The 14,829-nt window shown below is 47.3% G+C and overlaps 1 long non-coding RNA gene across 1 annotated transcript; it reads left to right on the top strand.

The window, feature by feature from the left end:
- The first annotated feature begins 1,560 nt into the window (after nt 1-1,560).
- On the top strand, nt 1,561-2,693 carry LOC125540562. The gene is made up of 3 exons (XR_007297341.1): nt 1,561-1,588; nt 1,669-1,827; nt 2,236-2,693. It is a non-coding gene; the product is annotated as an uncharacterized LOC125540562 (long non-coding RNA).
- The last annotated feature ends 12,136 nt before the right edge of the window (nt 2,694-14,829 follow it).

The following is a 14,829-nucleotide window of genomic DNA, read 5'->3' as shown; positions in this document are numbered from 1 at the left end:
TATTTGAGATTTGGACACCAAAAAAACACACACACATGAGCTTGCACAAACATATATTTGACATTTGAATACCAAAAACAGCACATATGAGCTTGGGCACACATAAATTTGACTTTCAAAAAGCAAAAACAGCACATACATGAGCTTGCACAAATATATTTTTTGCACGGACATACCTGGGAAGATGTAGCCTCCCTCTCATAGTCGTTTGTGGAGCCGGAGGAAGCGGCGATTTCGGCATGCACGCCAGCGCTAGTGGGGTCAGGGGGACATCGAGGCGGTGGTCCCCGAGACCGGCAACTTACTCTTCATAATGGAGTCCAAGGTCCTCTCTTCCTCCTTCTCCTTAACATTCTCCTTCCCATTTTCCTTGTCTATTGTGCCGACGATTGGCCTCTGCACATATCAGCAAACAACAAATGGTCAGTCATCAACAACAGTAAACTAATTACACATGGAATCAATGTAATTTCCCAACAAGTAGATTTTTTTTCAAGCTGCTATGCTACAGCAAGTAGATCATCAACAATAGAAAACTAATTACACATGGAATCAACGAAAATTTCCATCTACCAATCCATTCTACCCTATAACTTCATCCATCCATGATCCATCCATCCGGCTCTTCTAGATCTAGCCCTACAGGCTACAATACATCCATCCACGATCCATCCATCTAGCCCTACATCTACCTGACTGCGTCCATCGATCCATCCATCCATCCATCAGATGTGTACTAGTGCAGACACCTACGACTAGGGTTTGGGAAGTTCATCCATCGATCCATCCATCCATTGATCCATCACATGCGTACTACTAAAGTTCAGAGAGCTGTGGCTAGGGACTGGGACGGAAGGAGGTACCTGCTCCGGCTCGTCACGTTCCGCGAGAAAGCAGGGGAGGCGCGTCCGTCTACGTCCGGTATGGTGAGGAACGGCCGCGCCGCCCGTCGCCGTCGGTGCCAAGTCCATTGCTGTCAGTGTCGCGAGGAAACGCGGCATCGCTCGTCGCCGTGGATCCAGATTTGCGGCGTGGCGAGAGAGGGGCGAGGCGGCGCAGAGCAGAGAAAGGGAGAGACGAGAGACTGGCTGTGGTTGCTCGTGCCGTAATGCGCTAGCCATTGTGATGGATGGTGGAATTGGGTTGGGCCGCAAGCGAGCCACCGAGCTGGACCGGCCGAAACTCGGCTCGGCTCGGTCGCGAAACGGTCCTGTTTTCAGACCTCGGCCCGCTCGCTAATCCTATCGAGCCGAGCTGTATCGGGCCGAGCTGTATAGGGCCGAGCTGGAGCGAGCTTCGGGCCGAGCCGAAAAGCTCGCTCGTACATCCAGTCCTACACCCAGCAGCAAAACTCTAAGCTCAGCCAACAGGTCAACGAATTACAAGATCAACTACAAGCTGAACATGCAAACACACAAGAGAGGATTAACTTGGAGTGTACTGAGAGAGAACAACTTGAGGAGAGGTTAAAAGAAGAGCATGCTGAAAGGGAAAGATTGTTGGAAGAGGAGCGAACATCAAGACCGGAATTTGAAAAAACATGATGACAAAGTTTGTAGTATTGAGCCAACAGATGGGAACCCAACAGGTGATTACAGTCATATGCTTGCGACCTTGTAAGATTTATGTTGCTTACTTGCATTGCTAAAAGTGCACTTATATTTACAGGTGCCTAAGGATTGACAAAGAAAATAGTAACCCAAACTTGCAAAATACACTTTTATAGAGATCTAGTCCTAATAAGACTCCAGTTCAAGGCCAATTATTATTTCTTCAAATGCGCTCATACAAGCTGCAACAAGGAATTCTCGAATGTTTAAAGCAATGGTAAGTCACAACCTTACTTTCTCTTCATGTTCGCTTACATTTTATACGTCATTGGCATTCATAACTAGCTAGTTGTTTCTTCTCTTTCACCATGTGTTGTTGCTGCATCGAGTCACAACTTAAACAAAAAATGAATATGTGCTAGCTAGGGACATGAACTAAACTGAAACTATACATCGGGTCACAACTTAAATCAGTAGCAGAACCTTTTAGTAGATGTACTTGTGCTTATGCTTTAGACATTTACACTTGTATGATTGTTCTAATCCCTTAGTTACATGCTTGCTGACACAGTATTAGTCTAGTTAGTCTGGCGATAGTTCCTTTTAACTATGGGGCTGGAATAATTGTATGGCATATGTTATGTTGGACTCATTAACTAGAACTTTTTTTATTTCTTGATTGCAGGATCCAAAGAACTAGCTGGCCTGGACTCTAGATCACAGACCGTTTAGTCTTTGCAATTAATTAGGATGGCTAAATTATATCTGAGTTTCATTTTATGGATATTTGCTACGAGAATTATGAACTTTATGAATCTACATATTATACGTATGGTTTTGAATATTGTAATTGAATGCATGTATTTTTTTACGGTTGCAATATGCTACAACCCACTTTCGGTTGCCACATGTTAGCACCACCAAAAAAAAGTGTTGCGTCATATCTCAGTCGATATGCCTACTATTTTGTTGCACTAGGATGTTGTAACGGATCACTTCATATTGTCTGGCACCACAAATTTTTTCATGACGCGATAACTGTTCGGCGCCACCAAAGTAATTTTTGTTGAAATAGAGTATCACCATGGAAATTTTAAATTGTCGCAATAGTTTCTCGCTACAAACATTTCAACTGTTGTGATACCTATTTATCACCACCAAAACAAGTATGTTACAATTTATTATTACGACGACAGGAATATTTGTTGCCATAAGTTAATGCGACAAGTGTAGTGGGTCGTGGCAACATGCCTAATGCTACGAAAACAAGGATTGTTACCATAGTTTTTTGCCACAAGTGTAGTGGGTCGTGGCAACATGCCTAATGCCACGAAAATAGGGGTTGTTGCCATAGTTTATTGCCACAGTTGACTACTGCCACGGAAGAGTAATGCGCCACGAAACGGGCGTCGTTGGCATAGGTTGTTGCCACAAATGTCTATCACCACGAGATATTAGGCACCACGATTTGTTGCATGTTGCATTAAAGCTATCTCCACAAATATAATTGTGGCATCAAGTGAGTGTTGCCACGGGAAAACATGTGGCAACTTCCAACATGGATGTTGCAATAGCACACTTTATTGCCACGGTTGCTTTTTCGTGGCAATAACCTATTACCATGTGTCCAGTCGGAACAGCTGCCAACGAATGCCGTTTCGTGGCAATATGTACTTATCGCCACGAAATGACATGTGTTGCAACAAACGATTTTGTTGCAATAGACCCGGATCCTTGTAGTGCAATAATCGCACCAACCGTTCAAAGGAAAGGTCTACCAAGAATAATAGGGCAAGAAGGATTGCAATCTATATCAAGAACAATGAAATCTACGGGCACATAATTCCTATTTTCAACAATAAGAACATCATTAATTCTTCCCATAGGTTTCTTAATAGTGGAATCCGCAAGATGCAAGTTTAGGGAGCAATCATCAAAATTACGGAAATCTAGTAAATCACACAAAGTATTGGGAATAGTAGAGACACTAGCACCCAAATCACACAAAGCATAAAACTCATGATCTTTAATTTTAATTTTAATAGTTGGTTCCCACTCATCATAGAGTTTTCTAGGGATAGAAACTTCCAACTCAAGTTTTTCTTCATAAGATTGCATCAAGGCATCAACAATATGTTCGGTGAAGGCTTTATTTCGACTATAAGCATGTGGAGAATTTAGCACGGATTGCAGCAAGGAAATACAATGAATCAAAGAGCAATTTTCATAATTAAATTCCTTGAAATCCAATATAGTGGGTTTAGCAACATCTAGATTTTTATTTCTTTCAATCCCACTTTTGTCAATTTCATCTTTAAGATCTAAACACTCTGAATTTTTAGAACGCCTTCTAGGTAAAGGAAGATCATATTCACTTTCATCAAGATTCATATTGCAAAATAAAGATTTGATTGGAGAGACATCAATAACTTTTAGATCTTCATCTTGATTTTCATAGATATTCAGTTTAGTGGCCATCTTATTGACTAAGGTGGCTTGCATATCCGAAATTTCAGCAGTCATCTTCTCTAGACGAGCAATCTGGGATCTTATACCCTCAAATTCTTTAGACATATCATCAAGCTCTTTATTTATATAACTCATAAAACTTTTTTGTTCCTTAAGCTCGTTTCTAAAGAAATTATTATGCTCAAATTGCAAAACCATAAACTTCCTAACGTTGTTTTCGATCTCCTCTAACCTTTTAAGGTGAAGATCACCAAATCTAGGTTGAGCCATCGCGACAAACAAGCAATCTAACACACGGGTGAGGGAGTCCTGGATTAGGGGGTGTTCGGGTAGCCGGACTATACCTTCAGCCGGACTCCTGGATTATGAAGATACAAGATTGAAGACTTCGTCCCGTGTTCGGATGGGACTTTCCTTGGCGTGGAAGGCAAGCTCGGCGATGCGGATATTCAAGATCTCCTACCATTGTAACAGACTCTATGTAACCCTAACCCTATCCGATGTCTTTATAAACCGGAGGGTTTTAGTCCGTAGGACAACATCATCGACTCCATAGACAACAATCATACCATAGGCTAGCTTCTAGGGTTTAGCCTCCTTGATCTCGTGGTACATCCACTCTTGTACTACCCATATCATCAATATTAATCAAGCAGGACGTAGGGTTTTACCTCCATCAAGAGGGCCCGAACCTGGGTAAAACATCGTGTTCCCTGCCTCCTGTTACCATCCGGCCTAGACGCACAGTTCGGGACCCCCTACCCGAGATCCGCCGGTTTTGACACCGACATTGGTGCTTTCATTGAGAGTTCCTCTGTGCCGTCGCAATCAGGAAGGATGCCTTCTCCCGTCTTCAAAGACGGCGCCGTTGCTAAGGGAGCCTTGGCTGTTGGCCAAACCCTCCGGCTAGGTGGTTTCCTCATGACCGCCTGTTCGGCTGTTGCGCCGACGGTGACCTCTCGGGTCATCAAAAGTAATCTACACGTCAGCTCGGAGCTCGTCGAGCAGTTAGATCCAATGGAGCTCTCTTCCATAAACGAGCTCTTGGATCGCATCGCCGCCCTAGGGGTCGCCACGGATTACGACCAGGTTGGGCTTAAACCCGATCTAAGAGAAATTAACTCTCCCCAAGTCACCCACCACGTTGACGTGGTAGAGGCGTGGTGCGGCGACCCTTCATCTATTTTAAGGACTAGTTACGTCCGAATTCCCGATCCCTCCAAGCCGGATACCCGCGGAGGGGAGGATGTAACTCAAGACCTGAGCTTAGAATCAGGCAACGGGCCGGATTCGTTGGATAACGTCCAGGAATCCGAACTTCAGAATTCGGAAACTCTTCGGCCTCCGAATCTTGGATTAGGTGAGGTCTCAGATTCAACGACACCCACCCACCCGAACATAAGCGATCTCTCCCAAGTCAGGCAGAGGCCCGACGAAACAGTACATCATTACTGGGCTCGGGTAGGGGGTAGCGAGCCAATGTTATTGTACATAGCATCAACACACCAAGTTGTCAGCGCAGTGCTCGTTGTCGAGCGGGAAATGGATGGACACAAATTCCCCCTTGAAAGGCCGGTCTACTACGTGTCCACTGTCCTCACTCCATGCAAATCACGGTACCCGCATTACCAAAAGATTGCATACGCGGTATTCATGGCATCCAGGAAGCTACGACACTACTTTCAAGAGTGTTCCATAACAGTAGCCTCGGAAGTACCACTCAACGATATTATCAACAACCGCGATGCAACGGGCCGGATTGCAAAATGGGCCATTGAGCTTATAAGCCACGGCGAGCTATTAAATCGCAAGGTTTGGCTGACTTCGTCGCAGAATGGACGGAGGCTGAGCTCCCTAAAGAGTACGGCACATATTCAAACTGGATCATGCACTTTGACGGCTCCAAAATGTTGGCCGGACTGGGGGCTGGCGTCGTCCTGACGTCCCCCATAGGAGACACAGTGCAATATGTGCTCCAGATCATGTACACGTATTCCAACAACGCAGCCGAATATGAGGCCCTCCTACATGGCCTCCGGATAGCAGTATCCATGGGTATCCAGCGCCTAGAGGTACGTGGGGATTCAAACCTCGCGATATCCCAAATAAATGGAGACTTCGACGCCAAGGACCCAAAAATGGCAGCTTACCGCAACGCCATCCTAAAAATGTCAGCTCGGTTCGAAGGGCTGGAGTTTCACCATATAGCCCGAGAAAACAATCAAGCGGCGGACGTCCTAGCACGCATCGGAGCAAAACGCGATGCAGTCCCCCCCCCCCCAACATATTTTTGGAAAGATTGTTCAAGCCATCCGTAGCATGGGAGGGGGAACCTGCAATCAACAGCCCGAACCCAGCCGCACCACTCGACGCCGAACAATCTGACACAATTGGAGGCTCTGCCAACGAAATTACACCTTCAGCCCACGTAATAATGGCGGTTATCGCCCCGTGGACAGAACCATTCCTAGCCTACCTTATTAGGCAGGAACTCCCGGAGGACCAAAACGAGGCCCGCTGCATAGTACGACGATCTAAAGCCTACAGAGTCCATGAGGGAGAGCTTTATAAGAAAAGCACTACCGGAGTCCTTCAAAGGTGCATCTCCGAAGAGGAAGGGCAGAACCTTCTGGCTGAAATTCATGCCGGACTCGGTGGTCACCACGCCGCTGCTCGGTCCCTTGTTAGCAAGGCTTTCCGTACAGGCTTTTATTGGCTGGCGGCCCAGGCAGACGCTCAGGACCTAGTCCAACGATGCGCTGGTTGCCAACTTTTTGCCAACCAAAGCCATAAGCCACCCACCGCACTCCAAACTATACCCATCACCTGGCCTTTTGCGGTCTGGGGGCTTGACATGGTCGGACCCCTCAAAGGTGGAACCCATAAGAAAAAATACTTACTGGTCATGGTGGATAAGTTCACCAAATGGATAGAAGCCAAGCCTATTAAAACGGCCGAATCCGGACCTGTGATAGACTTCATATCCGAGGTTGTACACCGTTATGGCGTCCCCCACAGCATCATAACCGATAACGGTACAAACTTTACCGCCGACGAGGTAAAACTCTGGTGCAAAAACATGGGCATCAAGCTCGATTATGCTTCCGTCTATCACCCACAAACCAACGGCCAGGTCGAACGTGCAAATGGTCTTATCATGAGCGGCATTAAACCCAGACTAGTGCGGTCCCTCAAGGAATCTAACACGCACTGGGTAGAGGAGCTCGACTCCGTGCTATGGGGGCTGCGGACCACGCCAAATCGCACCACCGGATACACACCATTTTTTATGGTGTACGGCGCAGAAGCAGTTTTGCCCTGCGACATAATTCATGACTCACCTAGAGTGCGCATGTACGAAGAAAGAGAAGCCGAGCTCGATCGGCAGGACAACTTGGACGCCTTGGAGGAGGAGCATGACGTGGCAAAAGCCCGTTCCGCATTTTATCAACAGCAGGCCCGAAGATATCAAAGCAGAGAGGTACGGGCCAAAAATTACAATGTCGGTGAACTAGTTCTACGCCTGCCGGATAAGAAAAAGGACAAACTCAAGCCCAAGTGGGAAGGTCCATTCATAATCGACCAAGTCCTAACTGGTGGGGCGTACCGCCTGCGAGATGCGTCGAACAACTGACTCGAGCCGAACCCGTGGAACGCCGCCCGTCTCCGAAGATTCTATGCCTAGCGCCGGACTCTGTGTTCGTCTCCTTCCTCTGTCCATTCCTTTTTTAATTTTTCTGTCTTACATTTCTCTCCTTCCCATTCTTTATTCTATAGCCCTTAAAGGCTCATATAGTGACGCGCCACTCGCGCTCATTAAACCTGGGGGCTTCTTTAACAAAAGCTTATTTATACGGGCTTCACGCCCAACACATGCGTCAAACTTCCGCATGTACCTTTTTCTTCACCATTATATGCATCGATATGACTTAAGTTTTGGCCAAGCTGGGTTGCCTGGCTCCTGTTCTTACCCCTACGTTCTCGATTGTTCGGCTAGGCGGTAAAGGGAGCACCTCTGTGATTGTTACTGCCGGGTCAGTCGGACGTGTACCTCAGACTGGGTGAAGCCGAAAGCTAGCGTTCTTAAGGGAATATTCGGTCGGTGAAATAAAAGATGATCTTTTTTACTCATTTTATGCGCCCCCAGATGCTTTTTCTGCGTCTCTTCACGCAGTCCGGACATGCACATTATGGCATGCCTCCCAGCGAAAGGAACCCTTAACGGAACTATTCTCTCTGGAAGATGTTTCTTACTAACCATGTAATATAACATAACTAGTTGGGCACTTGTCTGATAAAGCACCGATGACCCCTACGCCTGGTCTCCACGCATACCCCGGTTCTTATATAACTGCTAGGGTATTCGGACACACTCCGGACCGTCAGGTCCCGAGGTTGAAGCGAAAAGGTCGGCAACGACAAACGATCTACAATCCGGCTGGAAGGCATTACACATGTCAATTCAAAATTACACAGTCATTCCAACTGATTGCATTCCTCTTCTATACCATCTAACAGGCTGTCTAATTTACAGTCCTGCTGGGAATACTTCGCGGCCAACTCTACTTGGCTGTACACTAAGCTTACAGGGATCTCCTTCCCGTCAGGCCCCACTGGTCCGACCTCAGCCATGTGGTTTGGGTCAGACTTTGTAAAACGGGTCTTCACCATGGCCCAGGCCTCCCTAGCGCCTTGTCGGCAGGCCGATATCTTCCACAACCGGAAGCGCCGCCGAGCTCCCTTCAGCTTCTCCGCAAGCTCTCCAAGGCCCTCGGGCACGGAGTGGGCAGGCCATAAGGCTTGGGCAACACCTCGCATTGCCTGCCGAATTCGCTTGTGCAGTTGCAAGAGTTCGGGAAGAAGGTCACCCGTAGAACCGGGCATCTCCTCTGCAGGACGACCTGTGAGCATACCTACAGACACTACTCTGTTAGTCGACTTCCTCGCCGAACTTTTTTTTCAAAGCTCGTTCAAGCACTTACTAAATATGCCGCCCGAAGCCGCTGATTCTCCTTCGTGGAGTCCGACAGCTGGCCACGAACATCTTTAAGTTCGACGTCCAGCTTGGTGTTGGCATCCTGAAGATCATTCTTCTCCAGCCTCACCCTTGTCAACATACTCTCACCGGCCTTTAACCGGCGTAAGAGTTGTTGTTTGTCCGGATCTAGTCCGGCGCCATCTGCAATATGATCTGTCAGATTTGCACCCACACCGCACAATACTAATCTTTCGAAGTGTATCTTACCTCAGGGAGTCTCTTTGGGCGCCCCTGCTGCGGCTAGTGCGGCCTCTAGTTGGGCCTTGCACTTTTCCAGCTCCTGGGACAGTACGGTATTCTTCTCTGTAAGAACCTGCATATTAAATGATCCTTAAATTAGTTTCTCTAACTGCTTCAAGTCTCGGGGGCTACTGGCATATATATATATTTAACCAAAATTTTCTTACCCGTATGTCTTTTACATACTGCTCCGTGGCTTTGGCTAAACCATTTTGAGTGGCACGGAGGTACGCATCTCCCGAATTAAAGGCATCTAAAGCCTCTTGGGAGAAACAACCGTCGCGTAGAACGGTCCAGCGACGCCTGTGGTTCATGGCACTCTCCACTTCGGAATTTGTGGCAGACAGCCTATCCTCATCCTCTGTCAGAGGAGCGTCCGGTGCGCGCCTTGTGCTCGCCTCCGCTTCCTGGCCAGACGTTGGAGCCTGGCTGGTGGAGACGCGATTGGCAACCTCTCCGGATGTAGTCCGGCGAGGTGTCTTCGTTCTGAAGATAGCATGAACGTTAATATGCCCTGACAGAATAACTCTAGGGAAACAGAGGGCGCGCTATACCTTTGCGCCGGCATCTCAGTCCGGACTACATTCCTTTTTGCCCCACGGGGCCCTGCGACCCCTCGTTGGCTAGCCGCCGCAGGTTCGGCCTCCTGCCTTGGAAATCTCCCCTGCAAAACACGATTATCGTTAGAAACACATGAATACGTGAGAATGGAATCTCTTTCAAGGGAATGGGATTCCGGTTTCCTTCACCTGGGAGGCCGGGATTAACCCTGGGTAATCCGCTGTAATGGCCACCAAGGTATCGTCCTTGCTTAGCTGATAGAACACCCCGTCAATAAGCTCCACCGATATGTCCGGATCTTCTTCGGAGTCCGGATTGAGGGACCGTTCTAGGTCCTCGGGTTGTGGAGGACGGCTGTTTATATCCTTTACCTCCTGTCGCAGTTCCTGCATTGAAATCATTAGACTAAGTATCTAACCGTGGGAGTATAAAGCAAACGGGCAAGCGCAATTGTTCACTTACCGAACTTGGAGGATCGTACATACTGAATCCGGCCTGCGGATTGACGTGGAGGAATTCCTCCTTTTCTCCCTTGTACAAAGAGGATAAGATCTTTACTAAGGCGGCGGCTGAGGCCGGCCCCTTACGACCGTAACGGGTGGCGTCGTCCTCCCCGTTGAAATCCCACATGGGGTGGCCTCTATATTGAAGCGGCTGCACCCCCCGCATAATGCATGCGGCCATGACTCCAATCATGGTTAGTCCGGAATGAGCCAATAGTCTTATCCGGCCCATCAAGTAAAGGATGTCTCTGTCGCTTTCTCTCTGAGAGCTCCATGGACGCCAGCTCAAGCGTTTCTTCAACGGGGCATTGTTGAACTCAGGGAGACCGACCCGGATAGGGTCCGGTAGCGGGACGTCATCCATGTAAAACCATTCCGAAGGCCAGTCCTCGGGCGCCTTCTTCGGGGTTCTGGATAGGTATCCGGTCCCGGCGATGCGCCATACTTTGGCTCCGCCCACTTGATAGATAGACCCCTCTTGAGAACGGGGCACCAGGCAGAATAACCTCTTCCACAGCGCGAAATGAGCCTCAACGCCTAAAAATAGCTCGCAAAGGGCGACGAAACCCGCGATATGTAATATGGAAGCGGGCGTGAGATTGTGCAGCTGGAGACCGTAAAACTTCAGAAGCCCGCGGAGAAATGGATGAATTAGAAATCCCAGTCCCCTTATTAGATAGGGGACGAGGCACACCCGCTCTCCTTTAGAAGGATTTGGGGTGCTCTCCGCCTGTTTTCCGCCATTGTAGGTGGCGAGACCGGCTCGTACCGGGACCATGTATGCCGGGGGAAGAAATCCCTTGGCCTGAAGCGACACTAACTCGCTGTGCAGGATGGTGCAACTCTCCCAGTCCCCGGGTTTGGGATCAGAGGGGCGAGGGGAGGAGCTGCGACGGCTGGACATGTTGGAATAGACCTTTGCTGGAAGCGCTCTGATGATAACTCGCGGAGAGGAGAAGATGTGGTTTGAACCTGAATTCCCATCCAGTTAAGTAGGTGGCTCATTTATATAGCTAGGGGTGTGGTAAAAATGCCCCGGCTTTTCGCATTCGTTTGACACGTGGATGACGGCCGTTATTGGGCGTAGAAGCCAAGGAGCGCAACATTTACAAGAAACCGGACTTTATTCAACAGGTACATGGAATTTGGAGGAGAACCCGCCTTGCAATGACAATCTGCGCGCCGGACTCATCGTCATTGAAGCCTGGTTCGGGGGCTACTGAGGGAGTCCTGGATTAGGGGGTGTTCGGGTAGCCGGACTATACCTTCAGCCGGACTCCTGGACTATGAAGATAGAAGATTGAAGACTTCGTCCCGTGTTCAGATGGGACTTTCCTTGGCGTGGAAGGCAAGCTTGGCGATGCGGATATTCAAGATCTCCTACCATTGTAACCGACTCTATGTAACCCTAACCCTATCCGGTGTCTATATAAACCAGAGGGTTTTAGTCCGTAGGACAACATCATCGACTCCATAGACAACAATCATACCATAGGCTAGCTTCTATGGTTTAGCCTCCTTGATCTTGTGGTAGATCCACTCTTGTACTACCCATATCATCAATATTAATCAAGCAGGACGTAGGATTTTACCTCCATCAAGAGGGCCCGAACCTGGGTAAAACATCGTGTTCCCTGCCTCCTGTTACCATCCGGCCTAGACGCACAGTTCTGGACCCCCTACCCGAGATCCGCCGGTTTTGACACCGACCACGGGCAAACAAAAAGCAAGCAGACAAAAGAGGCAAACAGAGAGGGAGGATAGAGAGAGAGGGCGAATAAAACGGCGAGGGTGAATTGGGGGGAGAGGAAAACGAGAGGCAAATGGCAAATAATGCAATGCGAGAGATAGGGATTGTGATGGGTACTTGGTATGTTGAATTTTTGCGTAGACTCCCCGGCAACGGCGCCAGAAATCCTTCTTGCTACGTCTTGAGCTTGCGTTGGTTTTCCCCGAAGAGGAAGGGATGATGCAGCAGAGTAGTGTAAGTATTTACCTCAGTTTTTGAGAACCAAGGTATCAATCTAGTAGGAGCCCACGCTCAAGTCCCTCGTACCTACACAAAGCGATAGCTACTCGCAACCAATGCGATTAGGGGTTGTCAAGCCCTTCACGGTCACTTACGAGAGTGAGATCTGATAGATAGAATATTTTTGGTATTTTTGATATAAAGATGCAAAGTAAAAAGTAAATAGCAAAGCAATATAAAAGTGATGGAGATTGATATGATGAGAATAGACTTGGGGGCCATAGGTTTCACTAGTGGCTTCTCTCAAGAGCATAAGTATTCTACGGTGGGTGAACAAATTACTGTTGAGCAATTGATAGAATTTTGCATAATTATGAGAATATCTAGGCATGATCATGTATATAGGCATCACGTCCATGACTAGTAGATCGAAACGATTCTACATCTACTACTATTACTCCACCCATCGACCGCTATCCAGCATGCATCTAGAGTATTAAATTAAAAATAGAGTAACGCCTTAAGCAAGATGACATGATGTAGAGAGATAAAGTCATGCAATATGAAATAAACCCCATCTTGTTATCCTCGATGGCAACGATACAAAACGTGCCTTGTTGCCCCTTCTGTCACTGGGTAAGGACACCGCAAGATCGAACCCAAAGCTAAGCACTTCTCCCATGGCAAGAACTACCAATCTAGTTGGCCAAACCAAACGGATAATTCAAAGAGACTTGCAAAGATAACCAATCATGCATAAAAGAATTCAGAGAAGATTGAAATATTATTCATAGATAGACTTGATCATAAACCCACAATTCATCGTTCTCAACAAACAGATCGCAAAAAGAAGATTACATCGAATAGATCTCCACAAGAGAGGGGGAGAACTTTGTATTGAGATTCAAAGAGAGAGAAGAAGCCATCTAGCTACTAACTATGGTCCCGAAGGTCTGAGGTAAACTACTCACACTTCATCGAAGGGGCTAGGATGATGTAGAAGCCCTCCGTGATGATGGCCCTCTTCCGACAGAGCTCCAAAAAAGGCCCCAAGATGGGATGTCGTGGATACAGAAAGTTGCGGAGGTGGAATTAGGTTTTTGGCTCTTCTTCTGATCGTTTGGGGGTACGTTTGTATATATAGGAGGAAGGAGTACATTGGTTTAGCACGGAGGGGCCCACGAGGTAGGGGGGCGCGCCCTAGGGGGGGCACCCTCATGACCACCTCTTTGATCCCTTGCAGTATGGTCCAAGTCTCCTGGATCACGTTCGATGAGAAAATCACGTTCCCGAAGATTTTATTCCGTTTGGACTCCGTTTGATATTCCGTTTATCCGAAACACTGAAATAGGCAAAAAAACAACAATTCTGGGCTGGGCCTCCAGTTAATAGGTTAGTCCCAAAAATAATATAGAAGTGTAAAATACAGCCCAATATAGTCCAAAACCGTAGATAATATAGCATGGAGCAATCAAAAATTCTAGATACGTTGGAGACGTATCAATGAGGTAGAACCTATTACCTGTTTTATTATCAAACCCCTGGGAGTTACTTCTACATTACGCTTATATTGCCATGCTATGCTCGTAGACGTGGTTTGGGTTTGAGTGTATCCATGACAGATGTGAGATTATTATTTAATGGTTAACTTAAGGTGGCTACTTTAATACACATCTGGGTGGAATGGTAGGGGCACCCTGGAGCACCCAGTGGTTTTCCCGGGCACCTGGAGAACCTAGTGCTTGCCCAAGGGGATCCCGTAGGACTCGTGTGATCGCCCTATGGAATGCCACCCAGGCTCAAAGGGGCCATAAGATTATTCATGCTAGAAACTTCCGTGTGCAGCCACAAGCCATTATGGGCTCTGGCATAGTTGAGTAAGTTGCATGAGCTCTTGAAGAGGTGGACTAGCAGATGTAGGGAAAACGTAGGTCTACCGGTCTGCCCGGAGTAGAGAGTAAATGCATCTGAAAGATTGTGTCTCGGTCATCCGTTTCTCAAACACCCTGTAGTGCGAGAAATCCAACGGAGGAGATCAGTCTTGTGGGGAAAAGTGCGCAAACCTCTGCAGAGTGTACAAACTAATCATGATTAGCAGTGTCCCCGGTTATGGACATCTTGAGTATCTGGTTCTTGAATTATCATGTTGATCTCAACACTTTATTTAATTAATTTGATTGGCTTAATGATTATTATTTTGGGATTGAGTTGGAGGAACCTTCTCAATATTTATCAAACCAACTTTGTAGTTAAATAAAATATATTCCTTTGCAGTAGGGAAAATTGGCTTTTCGCAAAAACATTATAACCATTGAGCCTCCACCAGCCATATATGCATGTAGTGATAGTTATTATTCATCATTATCCTATGGTGTGAATTTGCCAGTACATTCAATGTACTGACCCTTTGTGGCTGCAACGTCTCATGTTGCAGGATTCTTACGAGTAAGTGACACGTTAGGGTTACGATTTCTACACTCAACTTTGTCGTTGGTGTTG

The sequence above is a fragment of the Triticum urartu genome, chromosome 2 (genome assembly GCF_003073215.2).
Source record: "Triticum urartu cultivar G1812 chromosome 2, Tu2.1, whole genome shotgun sequence".
NCBI classification, from domain to species: domain Eukaryota; kingdom Viridiplantae; phylum Streptophyta; class Magnoliopsida; order Poales; family Poaceae; genus Triticum; species Triticum urartu.
The sequence above is the reverse complement of the archived record's forward strand: the minus strand, read 5'-3'. Positions and strand labels throughout refer to the sequence as shown.